The sequence below is a fragment of the Zonotrichia albicollis genome, chromosome 7, assembly GCF_047830755.1.
Source record: "Zonotrichia albicollis isolate bZonAlb1 chromosome 7, bZonAlb1.hap1, whole genome shotgun sequence".
Classification (NCBI taxonomy): domain Eukaryota; kingdom Metazoa; phylum Chordata; class Aves; order Passeriformes; family Passerellidae; genus Zonotrichia; species Zonotrichia albicollis.
Window position 1 is genome coordinate 47,049,550 of NC_133825.1, and position 16,185 is coordinate 47,065,734.

The 16,185-nt window shown below is 45.5% G+C and overlaps 1 protein-coding gene across 1 annotated transcript in view; it reads right to left on the reverse strand.

The window, feature by feature from the left end:
- Nucleotides 1–6,971, reverse strand: part of CHST15 (carbohydrate sulfotransferase 15) — a 46,890-nt gene extending 39,919 nt beyond the window's left edge. The window contains exon 1 of the mRNA XM_005494840.4: nucleotides 6,812–6,971. The gene's annotated coding sequence lies outside the window, so the exon portion shown is untranslated. The remainder of the gene's footprint in view (nucleotides 1–6,811) is intronic.
- Nucleotides 6,972–16,185: the final 9,214 nt, after the last annotated feature.

Sequence of the window (16,185 nt, forward strand, 5' to 3'; positions counted from 1 at the left end):
CACCTCTCACATCTCAGTTCCTGTTTTAAAAGATGGTATAAATAGCCTTGCAAAGTAATTCTAATACTAAGTGTCAAGTGCAATAGTGGTTTCATTCTGATTTATCCTTATCTGATCCTCAGGCAAGTTAATCCTGAAGCTGAGAAAGTGTTTTCAGAGCTTTATAATTGATGAAACTTTTCATCTAAATTATTTACTTTGCGAACAGCTCCGATGAGTCGCTCAGGGCATGAAGCTGTAGTACTCCATGCTGGAGTGCTCAAGAACATGTTTTTGTCTTCTTAAATTAACAGCCCATCACTGCATCTCGTGCTGCAGTTTCTATTGGCAGTCTTTAACACACAGCATGGTTTTTATCTGAATTTTTATCGCCTGCAATGGATGCAGTTACAACCCAGATGTCTCGGTGTTATCCCAGCCCAGAGCTCCAGGGAGACCCAAGGCAGGCAGAGGATCCCTGATCCTGAAAGTGTCAATCTCACAGTGTAAACCAGCGTTCCTTCCCTGGAATTACCTGGGCACGGGCTCCACACCTGATGGACAAAACCTACTCCTCTTCCATTGCATCAGCAGCACCCAAAATCCTTTCTAGAGGTGGCACCAGGAAATATCCTCAGGCTTCAGCAATCCCAAGGAAGACCTGCATATCCGCAGCCCTAAAAATGCACCAGGAAGGGGTGCAAGACAGGAGCAGGAACCCAACCACCAGCCTAAGACAGTGAAATACATCTACAAAATGATGAACTTAAAAATTTGAGATTCATTATCCATTTAATTTACTTAGCATTACCAATATCTGTTTAACATTATCTAATATCTACAAAGCTGAGCAAAAAAGACAAATTACAACTAAAAAGCAGCCAAAATCAAAGAGGCAGGGAAGGAATATTAGATAAGGTGTTTGATGGGCTTGCAAGGAAGTGTTGGTTTTAAGAGCTGCTAAAAGAATTTCAGGAGATGAAGCTCCCCTGTGAGGAGCTGGGCCTGCAGGCAAACCCATCTCATTATGTGATACATTCTCCTAATACACTATTAAACCATCCTTCTCCACTTCCTCCTATTTCCAGCTTTACACAGACAAACCTCCTGGCTGCCCTAGTCAGAGAGTCCTTTTTCTTTGGATTAATAAATTCTGGCACTCAAACCATTATATCCCAATTTAGGCATAGCAAGGTTGACACTGGGCTCATATTTCCTCCAAATTATGGGTAAGACCCTGCAGAATCCTGATTTCTGCTACTTTTTTTTTTTTCCTGAGGTCTCTCCTATTTGTTGGTATCTCATTACTCATTTGGTGCCAGTTCTAAAGCACTTGAATTAAGTGGTTTTTCTCCACACTGTTCCAAGACCTCAAACTGGGCAAACCACCCAATATTACAAACTCACATCCACGTGCTGCCCATCCTCAGAGCACTCTTTCAACACTGTGAGGCTTCTTCCATCTCCTGAGTACACATGCTGCACATAAATCTTTATATTTCTTTGCCTTTGTATCTTGTAGAGTTTTTCATTTTTCAAAGCAGTCTTATCTTGTTTCCTCTGTATGACTTTGAACTTTGCATTTTATCTTCACTCTTGTCTGACCTCAGAGTTTTTCCCAGCTCAAGCTCACCTGTAACTCAATGACTTATTTGAAAGAAATGACCTTCCCTCTATTCCATGCAACCCTGAGAAGTTACAAGTCTAACTTCAACTTGTATCTAAGCCAAACACCAATAAATGCAAAAACCAAAGTAAAATATAACAATACAAAAGCCTTTTTCACTCTCATCAGTTTTTCTAATTTTATGGTTAGATAGCAGGGTACATTCACCCACACTGAAAATCAAGGTTTTTCTACAGGAAAAAAATATCTCCTCATGAAACTTATTTTTTCCTACTGGAAGGCGTGAAGCAAATGGAAAATGTCAGTTTGAGTATTTTGCTATTTAGGTACAGATCTGCACCTTTTACAGTGAGGAACAACCCACCTTAGATACAGATTTGGCCCAAAACCCCATTTATTTATAAAACACTGAGCTTATTTTATGAGTAAATGATGGCATAGTAAGTTTTAGAACATTAAGTGTGTATCTGGTGCTGCTTCGTATATAAACAAGCCTGGCTTGCTCCCTTACTCCATCCCATCAGTTCTCCACAGAATTGGGTTCTGGGATCAGTTCTCCACAGAATTGTGTTCATTTCCAAGGAAACCCATGGCACAGGAGGCAGCCACATGCTCCCCACCATCCCCAAGGCTGCAGGGGCTGTGGCTGCACACCAACAGAGGAAGGGTCACACTGTGCCTGGAGTTGAGGTGGGCACCTCATTTTTGGTGAAGGACAGAAGGAAAGCAGCAGCCAGGTGCTGAGGTTTGGGAAATGAGTGTTTCAGGCTGTTGTGGGAGTTGGGGCAAGGTGGATTTGAGAAGAGGCAACAGTTTGGGGCTGGAGGGTTGGTGCAGGAGAGGTCAGAGTGATCAGAGGGATGGAGCATCAGTCCTGTGAGGAAAGGCTGGGAGTGGGGTGTAGCTATGATATTTTCTGAAAAATCCTTTCCTCAGGATTTTTTTCTCCTGAGAAGCTGAGAGGCCTCAGGAACAAAATGGAAACAATGATTATCTGCTGCTGTGGAATACAACACGTGGGTCTGTGATTGGTCTCATGTGGTTGTTTCTAATTAATGGCCAATCACAGCCCAGCTGGCTCAGACTCTATGTCCCAGACACAAACCTTTGTTATCATTCTTTCTTTTTCTATTCTTAGCCAGCCTTCTGATGAAATCCTTTCTTCTATTCTTTTAGTATAGTTTTAATGTAATATATATCATAAAATAATAAATCAAGCCTTCTGAAACATGGAGTCAGATCCTCATCTCTTCCCTCATCCTAAGAGCCCTGTGAACACCACCACAGTGGGGTGTTCAGCCTGGGGAAGAGAAGGTTCCAGGAAGACTTCAGAGCATCTGAAGGGGCTCCAGGAGAGCTGGAGAGAGACAAGGGATGGAATGACAGGAGAAGAGGAATGGCTTCAAAGTGACAGAAGGCAGGGTTGGATGGGATATTAGGAAGGAATTGTTCCCTGTGAGGGTGGCAGGCCCTGGCACAGCGTGCCCAGAGCAGCTGTGGCTGCCCCTGAATCCCTGGCAGTGCCCATGGCCAGGCTGGATGGATTTGAGGCAACCTGGGACAGTGGGAGGTGTCAGGGTTGGAACTGGATGAGCTTCACATTCCCTTCCCACACAAACCAGTCTGAGATTGTGATCTCTGTGTGCTGCCACCAGAGGGGACAGAGTGTGCCTCGCTCCTGTCCACATCCACCACCTAAGCAGGCCTCTCATCCTGCCCACAGCTGCCCTGGCACTGCCACCAGCACAACGTTTTTCCTTCTGTTTCTTCTTGCAAGGCATCACCTGCCTCCCTCCCCTCAGAGGATGCTCCTTAAACCTAAAGCTTACAATCCACGTTCAACAGCTGCTGGAAACCAGGTGTAACATAAATTAATAAATATTCCATGGAAAAGCTACATTAACTGCTTGCCCCTGAAGTGCTGTTTAGTGGCATGTCAGGCACAGCTGTGTAATCAAAGGATTACAGAGCTCCCATTGCAAGGCTCTCCACCTCCTCGGGAGCTTCCCTGGCTCCCTCTCCTGTAAAAACCCAGCCCAGGCACCAGGACAGAATTGTAATCATGTCTTTGAGCCGGGGAAACACAACCCAGCAGGCTGTGGGGACAAACACTACATGTTTTCTGTCAGATACACAGGCAGCCACACAAACTTTAAAGAGAACAGGTCAGCAAAGCTCTAAATCATCTAGAATTTTAGTGAAATTGCAGTGTAAGGGGAGAGATGGGTGCAATTCAGGCTGCTTCAAAACAAGAACTTGTAGGAGGTTACAGATCCCTTCCCCTGCACAGACTCCAGATCTGACACCTCACTTGGTCAGCAAGCAAAACAGGGCACTTCACTGAAAACATAAATAAATAAGAAATGCAAATTTGTGGCAGAAAGTGGTGAAAAAACTGCTCTCTTATTGGAACTCTACCATGGCTTTCCACAGCACTTTGGATTCTTCTAGCTGAGCAACAAAACTCCAGCCAAGGACTGTGGTGGGAATTTAGATTTACCCCTCCCTGTGGGAGGTATGGAGGAAACCAGGTGGGTTAAAGAGGAAAATGGGAGTCTAAAACCAGCAATTAAGCCCAGATCAAATCAGGGTGCATCTTCTGCAAACCCTCTGGGATGTTTGAAGCAGTGTTCCTCAGGTAAGTACCCAGGGCAGCACTGAGTGATTTAAGAGCACATCCCATTGGAATTTCTGACTGTGGGATATACATTAACTGCAGGGGTAATTAGGGGTGAGAGGGGGATATCAGTATCTGTTTATGTCATGGTTTTTCTTTACCTAAGTGATGCATCTGTGCTGGAAGAGAAGCACAGCTGGGTGTTCCAAGTTCCTAAATCCATGTGTCATTTAGGTGAGATCAGCCCTCTGCTGCCAGCTCACCTCGGGACAAATTCCATCAGCACCCGGTGGTGACACAGCCCTGAGCTACAACACTGAGATTTTGCTCTGTGCACATATAAGGAAGAAATCAGTGCAGGAAAAGTAGTTTATAAAAGGAAGGATTCCCTTCCTAGTCAGCAGAGGAATTCCACAAGAAATCCTTGGCAGAGTTTGCTGCCACCCCACTTGATCTTCCACACAAACCAGTGCTTTGAGGGGTGCTTTAGTACCAGCCCATCCTCAAAACTGAGATCACCTGGGCTGCCAACAAAAGCTTTGAGCACTGAAACTCCCCCTTCTCACAGAGCTCCTGCTTGAAATAATGTTAAAATAGAACATAAGCAGTACCTTATTTGCATCTCTGTGATTATGCCTACATGAAATCCCTGCTCATGCTGCTGGTGGATTACACACCTTCATCCTTCCCCTCCAACGACATGAAATAATTCAAATATGAGAGCCTGCTTCACCCTTCTCATTTATATGATTTCCAGATACCTGCTTTTAGTTTAGCAATGAAGATAAAAATCCATTACTGCCTTCCATTGCATTAGTTGAATTAAGTGTTTTGCAATGTAAATCTCCACTGTTTGATCATGTTCCTTTTACAAACCACCAAATAAAACACTCTGAATTTGAGATTAGTCCTCCTATGACAAAATCTGAACCATAAAACTATTTTCCTATTGATTTCAGAACTGCACAGTGGCGGCAACTCACAGACACGGGATCTAAGTGCTATTAAAAAAAAAAAGGAAATAAAGAAGGTGGTTTCACTACTAAATCTTCATACAAGTAGTCTTTCTGCATTCAAATTGATTTTCTTTCTTTTGGCACGTGAAGAGCCAGATGAATCCTTTGACTCAATGCCCAAGAGTGAAATGGCACCAGCAGCAGCAGAGAAGCTCTCAGGGCACGAGACGTGTGACAACATTTTAATCACTGACAAAAAGAGGCTTCAAGGCAGCTACTCTGTTAGTGTTTGCTGGTTTTAAGTGAGATTCACTATTTGTGAGTGACTGTATATAAAAAACATATCTATGTCTATAAATAGCACAGATACAAATATATATGAATGGTTCATGTCAACTTGGGGATGTTTTATTGGTGGAAATTTCCCTCTCTGCCAAAGATCAAGCAGTCCCCAGTCAGTATCAAGTGCAGTGCTGTTCAATCAGGTGTTTGTTTATCCAAACGAGCACATACCATTTGCAGTTAAACCTTAAAAATATTTATTTTTCATGAACAGTTCCAGCAAACTTTGAGATTTAATCTGTGATGTGCCCAGCTGGCCACTCCGCTCTCTCTTTTACGTCTCAAAACACAAAAGAACGTGTTTGTTCTACAGGAGATGATGATGACGATGGGGTCTTGGTTCTGGCTAACAATTCAAGAAGTGAAACCATTCTGATGTCATATGCAAGGAAGTCAGTGTGAAGGGGACTTTAGGCCATAGAATGATGTAAGAAATAAAATAAAAAATTGTTTAAAATTCCAAATCTGAGAGTTTGGTAGGTGTTTGGATGCACCATCCAAGCAATACTCTCACATATCCTATTAACCTACAAATCTGTCTGTGCCTAAGACACTGAGATCCCTGCAGAGTACGGCCGTAGTATTACAATGAAGCAGCAGAGGAAAATTAAAAAAAAAAAAAAAAAAAGAAGAAGAAGAAGAAAAAGAGAAGCCCTTATATGAGACCGCCAAAGTTCAGCTGGTGAATTGTTGCTTAACAGACTCTGACCATAATAACCCGTCACTGAACCTTGCCTGCATTCTCAGCAGCTATGAAGCTATTTTTAACAGCCAGCAGCTTGCATTTCAGAAATCCCCCTTTTCACCCAAAAACACTCGCAGCGATGGGCAGTGTGCACGCCCCGCTGGTTCCTGGGTAGGATGCGCTCCGGGATGGAAAGGCTCTTCCACAGAGCCCCCGGACAAGTGTCCGCTGTCCCCGAGCCCCGCACGGCTGCGGGCAGTGACAGCATCGCCCTGTGCCCGGTCTGTCCGCTGTCCCCGCGGGTCCCGGGAGCACGGCCCCGCTCCTGCCGCCTTTCCCTGCTCCCGCCGCGGCTCCGGGATGCCCTGGCAGCGCCCCGGGTGCCGCAGCCCGCGGGGAGCGGGGACAGCCCCGCGTCCCCCGAGCCGAGCCGAGCCGAGCCGAGCCGTGCCCGGTGCTGCCCAACTTCTCGCAAAGTCCCGCTGCCTGCAAACTTGGGGAGCCGCGGCCTGGGGACCCCCCCCCGCCTTCCCACCATCCCATCTCATCCCATTCATTCCATTCCATCCCATTCATCCCATTCCATCCCATACCCGCGCTCCTACCTCCGCCGCCTCGGCTCGGCTCTGCTCTGCCCCGCGCCCGCCGCCTCCGCCGGCTCTGCCCTGGGGGAGGGGGGCGGAGGACGAGGAGGAGGAGAGGAGGAGAGGAGGAGGAGGAGGAGGAGGAGGAAGGGGGAGGAGGGAGCAGCCCCGCCGCTCCCCGGCCGCGCTGCGCAGCCCGGGAGGCGGAGTGCAGCGCTGGGCTCTGCCCCGCGGCTCCCGAGGGTGCAGGGGGTGTCCCCGGCATGGGGGTGCGGGGATGGGCTGCGAGCAGAGCGGGGGATGCGCCGCGGAACCCCCCGGGATGGGGGTGCGGGGATGGGAGTGCGGGGATGAGCTGCGAGCAGAGCGGGGGATGCGCCGCGGAACCCCCCGGGATGGGGGTGCGGGGATGAGCTGCGAGCAGAGCGGGGGATGCGCCGCGGAACCCCCCGGTATGGGATGCAAGCATCCCCCGGCCATCCCCCACCATGGATGGAGAGAATCCAGGAGGAGATGGGCCCCTCCTGAGCCCTCCGAAGGGAATTGGGGCTGTCCCGTGTGCCGGTGTGCAGGTAAAGGCCAGCCCGAGGAGACTCAGGGCACGGCTCGGGTGCTGCTGAGGCTGGGGACAGACCTGTCCTGCTGCACACCTGGCGGGCTGCAGACAGCATCCTCTGCCCTGCTCCGGGCTCAGAACGGCAGCAGCACCACCAACGTGGCTAAAGAGCCAAAATCCTCTACTCAGTTAAATGCAAAGTTCGTTCTCAAACAAGAGATCCTACCAAAAAAAAAAAAAATTAAATATGTTTATTCATATATGTGTAAAGTGACTATACCTAAAAACTGTCAAACTGTCAGAGAGCAAGCTGAGATTGAATTTTAAGAAGGAATTGTTCAGGGTGGGCAGGCCCTGAGAGTGCCCAGAGCAGCTGTGGCTGCCCCTGGATCGCTGGCAGTGCCCAAGGCCAGGTTTGGCTTGGAGCAGCCTGGGATGGTGGAAGATGTCCCTGCCCATGGCAGGAGGGTTGCAACAACTTTGGGTCTTTAAGGTCCCTCCCACCCCAGACTGTTCTGTGGTTCTGTGATGATAAATGTATGGTTAAATGTATAGTCTGGTGATTAAATCTGTGACGCACACACATCCTTTCTGAGATGCAGCACACACCATTTCCCTCAAAGGTTTAATGCAACACTTGCAACGCCAATGTTATCCAAAGGAAAACTCTTCATATTTCCCTCCTGACACTGTTCAGCTTAAATCCACGTGTTTAATGTTCAGCAATATTATTTCTAAGAGCTTGAAGTGATGAAGCACGAGCTGAATATGAAAGAACAGTGAATTCTCTATTTTAGTACTTCCTTTTGTAATCAAGCCCATCTTTGGTTTTAACTTTCAGAAACATCTAAAACTCAGCTCTGTGGGAATCTGTTTTGCAGTGAAACCATATGAACCTTAATAGTAAAATGCAAAGCAGAAGTTTATAAATTACACAGCAGGTGATTGTGCACCTGTAAGACCATACAAGAACTTTTAAAACCTTTTAAAAACCACACATGCACACATTTCCTACAGCACCATGTATGCATCTCTGTTCAGGTCACATCTGCATCTCACCTGGCTTTTAGGGGAAAAAACCACTCAGAATAAAGACCCTGATGAGGTGACACCTGTGATTTATAAAATACTCACACATATTCAGCGTTTCTGTTCTGAGTTAAATATGCTGCCCTCCAAGGCCTTTTTTGGCCTCGTGGGATGCTCTGAATAGCAATTATCCTTAGCCAGATTTCTGTGTAATTACACTCCCTTCCTTTTTCTGTATTTTTAAATAACAAAAAAATCAAAGAAGCTGTCATGAAAACAAGATCTTCATTCCCTGGGGGAGCCTCTGTTTGCATTATTCCTCACCAGGCAGTTGCTGGAGTAGAAATCTTGGTGGTGTTTTCCACACGTGGTGCCTCAAACTTCCATAAAGGCACTCCATGAAGGCTGAGTCTGCCCATCTCACAGACACTGGAGAGAAGGGGAGGAAAACACAAATTTTAATGGCATGATAAATCCCTCTCCAGGAACAGTGTTACCAGGAAAAGTCACAGAATCATAGAATGGTTTGGGTTAGAGGGACTTTAAGCCATGGACAGGGACAAATTCCACTGTCCCACGTTTTTACAAACCCATCCAACCCATGCTTAAACTCTTCCAGGGATGAGGCAGCCACAGCTTCTCTGGGCACCCTGTGCCAGGGCCTCACCACCCACACAGGGAACAATTTTATTTCTAATACCCCATCTAACCCTGCCCTTTGTCAGGTTGGATCCATTACCCCTTGTCCTGTCACTACACGCTCTTGTAATGATTGCCAGAGGAAGGAAAATCAGAATAAACAGCCTGAAAATCTAAAAGCTGAGAATGACCTTTAATTCTCATGATTCAGAGTTCAAAGAGGGAGGAAATGAAGAAGTTTCAATATAGAAATTATAGTAGAGCTATCTCTGACTAGATTGGTTTTCATAAAAAGAAAGGTCCTGACCTCCACCTCTGTAAATCTGATTTCTGCTGGTTGCCATGCTTACTCTGCAACATATGAAGAATCATCCCACTTTTAAAACAAGTTTGTACATATTTCTTAGCTCTGAGCAGGCTTATGTGGTGAAAGAGATGGGCGAGTCCTTTAGCAGTGTTGAAAAGCAGGCCTGCAATTAGTGGTGCAAACCTGTGAATTTAAAAGGTGATTTTTTTAACCATGTGAGTCCTTTCTCCTTGCTGCTGGCTGTGGCTTGGGGCAGAAATCTGGTGGACAGGTCCAGTGGCTGTGTTTGCCAGTAGCAGAGCTGTGCATTTAGAGCCAGATTAAACTCTGGGATAAATAAATCAGATTGTGTCCTCAGAGCACCGCTGTAATGGGATGCTAATCCCAGGAAAAGGGCTGCTTTTCCTCCACGTGCCTCTCCCAGCATCTCTGGGTTGTTCTCACAGAGAGGGCTCAGAAATGCAGATGTTTCTGCTTTGTGCTTCCTCTCTCCCAAACTCATAAAGCAGAGGAAGGAGTTCATTGCCCGCAAGGGCCGAGGAGGATTCTGCTTCCCACTCCAGCTGCTTTTGGGGAGCCCTTTTCCCATGACCTCCCTCCCCAAGCAGTGCTTCCCAAAGCCCTTCTCAAGGGATGCTGCTGCAGGGTGCCAGCACAAAGGGATATCCCTACATCAAATCCTAATTCCACCAGAAACAGATGCAGGCAGTGACAGGAAAAACTAAAACTTCCCCAAAACATCTCAGTCCCCTTTGTGCCACGGGCTCCCAGGATCAAAGGGACCTTCAACATTCCCTGAGAGACACCTCAGGACTCCCCTTTCTCAGGAAAAGCAGAGGTGTGGTGGAGCTGGAAGCAAACAACTTCCTGGGGAAAAAAAAAACCCAAAAAACCCTGTAAATCCAGCGGGAGTTTCTGTGCAGTGAGCCTGGAAAACCACCAGGTGCTATGGATGCTGTATTTAACAGCTCAGCGCTGAGCAGAGCCACAGCTCAGCCTAATCCCAGCCCAATTCCACCCCGATGGATGCAGGCTGGGTTTAGGATGTGCAGCCCCAGCCCTCCAGCACCCCCAGAGATGGTTTCAGCTCTTCTCCCACCTCCAAGGCTGGGAGTTGGTGCTGTGGGCAAATTGCAAGGAGATTTGCTATTCTTAGTCGTCTGCTCTGCCATTAAAATATTGGTGTAATTCTCACTGGAATTAATGGAATGTGTGTATTTTATAGAAATGCATTATTACTCTCATTTTGCCCCTGGTATCCTGGCAACAGGCACATTCACATCACTAATTTCATATCTTGTACATCCTTCAGCTCTGAGTAAAGGGTAAATCAACCTTCAGATACTCTGAATGCCTTTTTTTTTTTTTTTTTTTGCTGTTTTCCCAACTTGGGCTGGGAATTATTTCTCTTGGCATGCACATCCTTGGAATGCCTCTGGGAATTCATGCTCAGCCTTTAATTGAAGACAATGCCTTTGTCCCTGGAACAGGCAAAAATTAAAACTGAAACTTGGTTAGGTAAATGTGGCAGAATCTGGTTTCCCACAAATGGTCTGTTAGATTTTAATGATTTTTAGATTTCAGTTGCCTTTTGCCTGATGCCATCCTTTCATCCTGAGCTGTGTGTCCTTCAGCACCCTCAAGAGCTCCCTTTTATTGGTGATCTTTATGCCCTCCAAGTACTTGTTGAAGGGTATCATTCCCCTCTTAGTCATCATTTAGCCAAGTGATGCATATTAAGTTCCTTTAATCTTCACTCATAACTCAGTCTCTTCCGACCTTTAATCATTTTTATTACTCTTCTTATGAATTTCTTCCAATTTGTCTGCATCTCTCTGGCAATGAGGCACCCAGGATTTACTGCCTTGTTTTAGATATGCTCTCCCTGCAGCAATGCAGAAGATGCTACCTCCTGCTACTTTCATCCACCACTGATTTAGCAATATGCTGGAGTTGTGAGGTGGCTGGGAATCAATTAAAATAGAATTTAAATGGCTCAGTGCTCAGAGTTACTATAATTCTTTTGTGGAGCCTTGGAGCCTGGGAATACCTGCTGCTTCTGGAAGCACGTGCTTGTGATTCCCAGGGCAGGCAAAGCTTTGAAACCTGCTGCATGCACAGCCCTGTGAGCCTCTGATGGGATCTGAAGGAGGAGTTATGATCCAGAAGACAGCTGGAGATGGGTTCAGATTTTGGCATTCACATTCTCTGAAAAATCCCTTCGCCGAGGATTTTTCTCATGAGAAGCTGAGAACCCTTAAAGAAAAAGGAAAACAATAATTATCTGATTTGTCTCTCCTGTGTTTTGCTCCTTTGGAATGTGTCTGGAGATCGTTTACCCACAGGTAATTGTTTCACTGGTTTCATGTGAATTGTTTTGACTCTTTGGCCAGTTAGTGCCAAGCTGTGTCAGGGCTCTGGAAAGAGTCAGGAGTTTCCATTATTATCTTTTTAGCCTTCTGTAAGTATCCTTGCTGTATTCTTTAGTATAGTTTAGTTTAGTATTCTTTAATATAGTATCACAAAACAATAAATTAGCCTTCTGAGAACATGGGATCAGATTTATCATTCCTTCCCCTCACAGATACAATCCAGATTGGCACCAGGAACAGCTCACACTGCTCCTCCCAGAGAGGTGACAGCACCCAAGGGCTCATCACAGCACTGGCAAAACTGAGGCAGGCAGCAGCCCAGAGCGTGACATTAGGTTGCTTCAAGCTCTGTTTGAATAGTTTGTTTCAATAAAATACTAAAAAAACCCAAAACTCTTTAGAAATCCGCACTGCTTTTGAGCCTTGCTTAATGAAGAGCTTGAGGTAGCTGAGCAGCAGATTAAATGATGAAAGAGGCTCTAAGCCTTCTCAGATCTGCTAAAAGGATCAGGTGGCTTCTGTGTCCCCACTGTCATGTCTGGCTTTGATTGAAGGCACACGCTGGAATCCAGAGGATCTCTGCTCCTGGTTCTCTTTTCCCATCTGAGCAACCCCCTGGTTTCACATTGCCCTGCTGGAAAAGGAGGGAAGGCTGTCACTCCTGGGGCTGTTTAGTTCCTCTTACAGAACATTTTTCCTTTTTTGTCCCATACGCAAGCTGTGGCTCTCCAGGTGTATTTTGTGTTCTCACGTTTGGTCCCTGAGCCTCTGGTAGGGAATTTAAGGTCACTGGGCTTTTACATTCACACTCCAACGCCCTGAGTTTTCACTTTCATGTCATTTATTACTCCTCCTCCAGCCTCAGAATTCAAAATGAAGCGTTTAAAATTTGATCAGGGATGTGTTCTAATGAGTGCTTGGATTATATGTGTGCCTTGTTTCCTTAAGTGATTTTTACCCTACCCAGAAAAAAACAAATTAACTGCATTATATAGGCTCTTTTCCCTACATACTCGTCTTTTCCCCTTTTCCATCTGTTGCTCTTTATTCATGAAGTTCCTTGCAAACCCCAGCCTTCAACAGTGGCTCAAGAATTAATAAAACAGCTTGTGGCATGAAGCACATTTACATACAAGTCATGTGAGTGCACATATGAATCTTTCCTTAAAAATTATTTACATTCTGGACAAACATTTCAAAGTGCTGAGGGGGAAAAATGTTTCTTTTAGCCATAATTTATAAATATTTCAAGTACCAAGGCTGGTTTGTTAATGTTGAGTTTGTGGGGTCTACTTGTATAGACATGGCCTGTGCCATCCTGATTTTTCCTTCAGGAGCAGAGGATGGGCCCTGCCCCTGTACAACTGCAAAGTGATTAATTTCCAAGCCTGCTTTTGCTGTATTAGCCTTCATTTTACATACACAAATAAAGTAATTTAACTTGTTAGATGTTCTATGAAAGGTACCAAGATAGACCAACTGTCTTTACCTTCAAAGTTATGAAAACCATTATTAAAAAGATCTATCACGTAACCTCCTTGCTGACATAATGATAAATGTTTCCTGCGAGTGTTATTCTACCTTCTAATTTCAGAAAAATTAATATACCTTCTTTCTGCCTCTTTTTTTTTCCTTTTTTGCTAGCTGAGGCCCTGTTACAAAGCCATTTTAATTTGCAATCATTCTTCCAGTGCACCTGCAATGATAGAGCTGATAAACACTTTCTTAGATGATAACTTTTAATGACTACCAGAATTGCAAACCGAGTTCTGGCTTCAGGAAGAATGCCAGAGATGGCAGAAAACTGAGAGACAGAAGAAATAGAATGGGAGGGATGCACTTCATGCAATAATTATATTGAGCAATTTGGTCTAGTGGAAGGTGTTGGGGGTTGGATGAGATGAGCTTTAAGATCCCTTCCAACTCAAAACATTCTGTGCTTCTGTGATTATCTATTCTTACTGCATTTTATTTTTTTCTGGTAACTTCCTACTCACACAGTTAAAACACTGCCACGCTCGAATCCATCAAAAATCTCTCAGTTTCTCCTTTTTCCCAGTGCCTGAAAGCTGAAGCACAAGAGCAGGGTTCCTGCACACTGCTGCTATCTTGCTGAATCAGGCAGTTTGGGGCAAACTCAGCTCCTGTGACTCCTGTGGCCTCGCATGAGGAATTGCTTCTGTTGGAGAAGCGTTGACCATTTAATATACACTGCTCATGACTCACCATATATTCCCAGAGCACTTGGAGGTATTTCCATGCTGTCTCTGTATTTTTACAACCTAAACATATTCCCCTGGAGATTTATGCAGCTTTACATTCTTTCCTCTCATAGACATTTGCAGGAGTTTTATGAGGGAGCGGAGAGGGAGCCTAAGCAGCTCGCTTAATTTAGCACAGTCCTGTCCTTTCCAGTTCACCCACCTGCAAAATGGGAATAATAATAAGCACTTAAGGGAGAATATTCACATGTCTAGCTTGAGACCTTTAATGTTCATCTCTCCAGAGGCTCAGCAGAGAGAAACAGCTTCTAATTCAGATGCTTTGGATGGGCTTCTAATGGAGCTTACTCCTCTTGTGGCAGCCAGGGAGACCAAGTTCTCATCTCCCCTCCATCAGGCTTTGGGTGACATGCCAGGAGCCAGACACTGTGAACATCCTCGTTCATGGCTCATCCTGCAACCACTTCCATGCTCAGCTTCCCACTGGTGGAGCAATTTCTGAATAACAGTGGATTTCCACATCTGCAAAGTGGAGTGGGCTGTGGGATGAACACCCTGCAGAGCCCCAGGGATCACTGACAAAATGAGCATTTCAACAGCACTTTGTGTGTGTTAAACCCAGTGGAAGCACTATGAATTATCAATATGGCCAGTCATTAGTATTCATTAGGGCTCAGAGCAAACTACTGAGACTCAAATCCTCCCTTTGTGGTCTCTGGGTTGCAAACGTTGACATTGAGCAAGCCACTTCTCTTGTCCTCGTTTTTCCTTGTCATTAGGCCCTCTGCATCATCCCTGAGTGTGATGTGAACCTTAATAAGGCTTGAAAAGGGCTTTGAGAACTTGTGCAGAAGAGGGAAATATTAATGTCAAGCATTGCTGTAGCAGCAGATGAGAGGGAGCGAGAGGCTGATCCCGATCCAAAGGGCTCGGAGCGGTGCCATGGAGCACTTCAATGCCTTGTGGATCCTGCCCAGGAGCACTGGGGACGGACAGGCACACCAAGCCAGTTCTGCCCTCAGCCAGAGCCAAGAAGCACCACCAGGGAGTTGAGATTTGGAAAACCCATCCCTTTCTTGCTTTTCTTCATGTTGCACAGGCAAGCTGCCCGCTGGTATGCACAAATGGATATTTAGGCTTCTAAACACCCCGCTTCTGGACACAGAAATGCAATTTGGGACTGTGTTTAGCATGGAAAGGCTGGCACAGAAATCAATCTTTATTTCAGAAAATCTTCTCTTCAGTGTTTAGTCTTGGTGTTGATTACATGAATTAGATCCCTATTACAAATGAGCCTCGTGTCCCAGAAACTAATGTGTTGTGCTCAAGAAGCAAGACTTTCTGCATTTCATCATCATTCTGTTCCTTAATGATTCCTCTTTCCTGGCAATGATGAGAAATGTTTCTTTCCCTGGAGTATTTCTGGATGGTGAAATTATGGTGTTATTTGTGGGCAGTGGATGCTGCATTAACCCGCCAAGGGCTGCTTTGCCATCTTTAATCATTCTGTTTGGAGAGCTGGCCATCTTCTTTCACACCTCTGCTTTCCACAACACCCTTTGGCCACTTTTAATCTATTCAATCCACTTTTATGCTGGAGACAGTGGCTGCCAGCTCCTGCCTGCTCGAAGGCATAGGAGCAAGACAAAGTGACAAAGTGACAGTGAGATAAACACTACTGAGAGGCCTTAGACTGCATTTTGAGGACTGCTGTAAATCAGAGTGATGGAGAGAGACAGATTAGTGGTGCCAGCCTAGAGAGGTGAATGTGCCTGCTGGGATCTACATATTCCTGTAAAATGCATCTACTTTTCATTTATAGCTAGTGATAGGAACACTGTCATAATGTTGTGGCAAAGAAGGATATGTAGGATATGTTGACAGCAAGGTCGGGCTCTTGCACAGTTCTTCAGGCTCTGTAGGAGTCATTGGTGGAGTAAATGAAGGTTCCTACAGTACTACAGCCACATTTTCTTATTTCCATCTCCAGTTAGAAGCAGAGCAATATGTTGTTCTACATGATCATATTGAAGGAATTCTTCATTTCATGTCCTGTAACTTCTGTCACCAGGTGTTGGCTGACATTCTCCATCCTGCTGTAAAATCCAGCTGCCTTCCTCAAACTGAAAACCCAAACACAAACACCTGAGATGAGATGAGTTACATACCCAAACATACATTTGATGTTCGAGGCAACTTCAGCTAAAGCAAAATCTTGGTGAATTTGGCCCCCCCTCACCAAAAGATTGCACTTAAGAAAGTTGCATCAA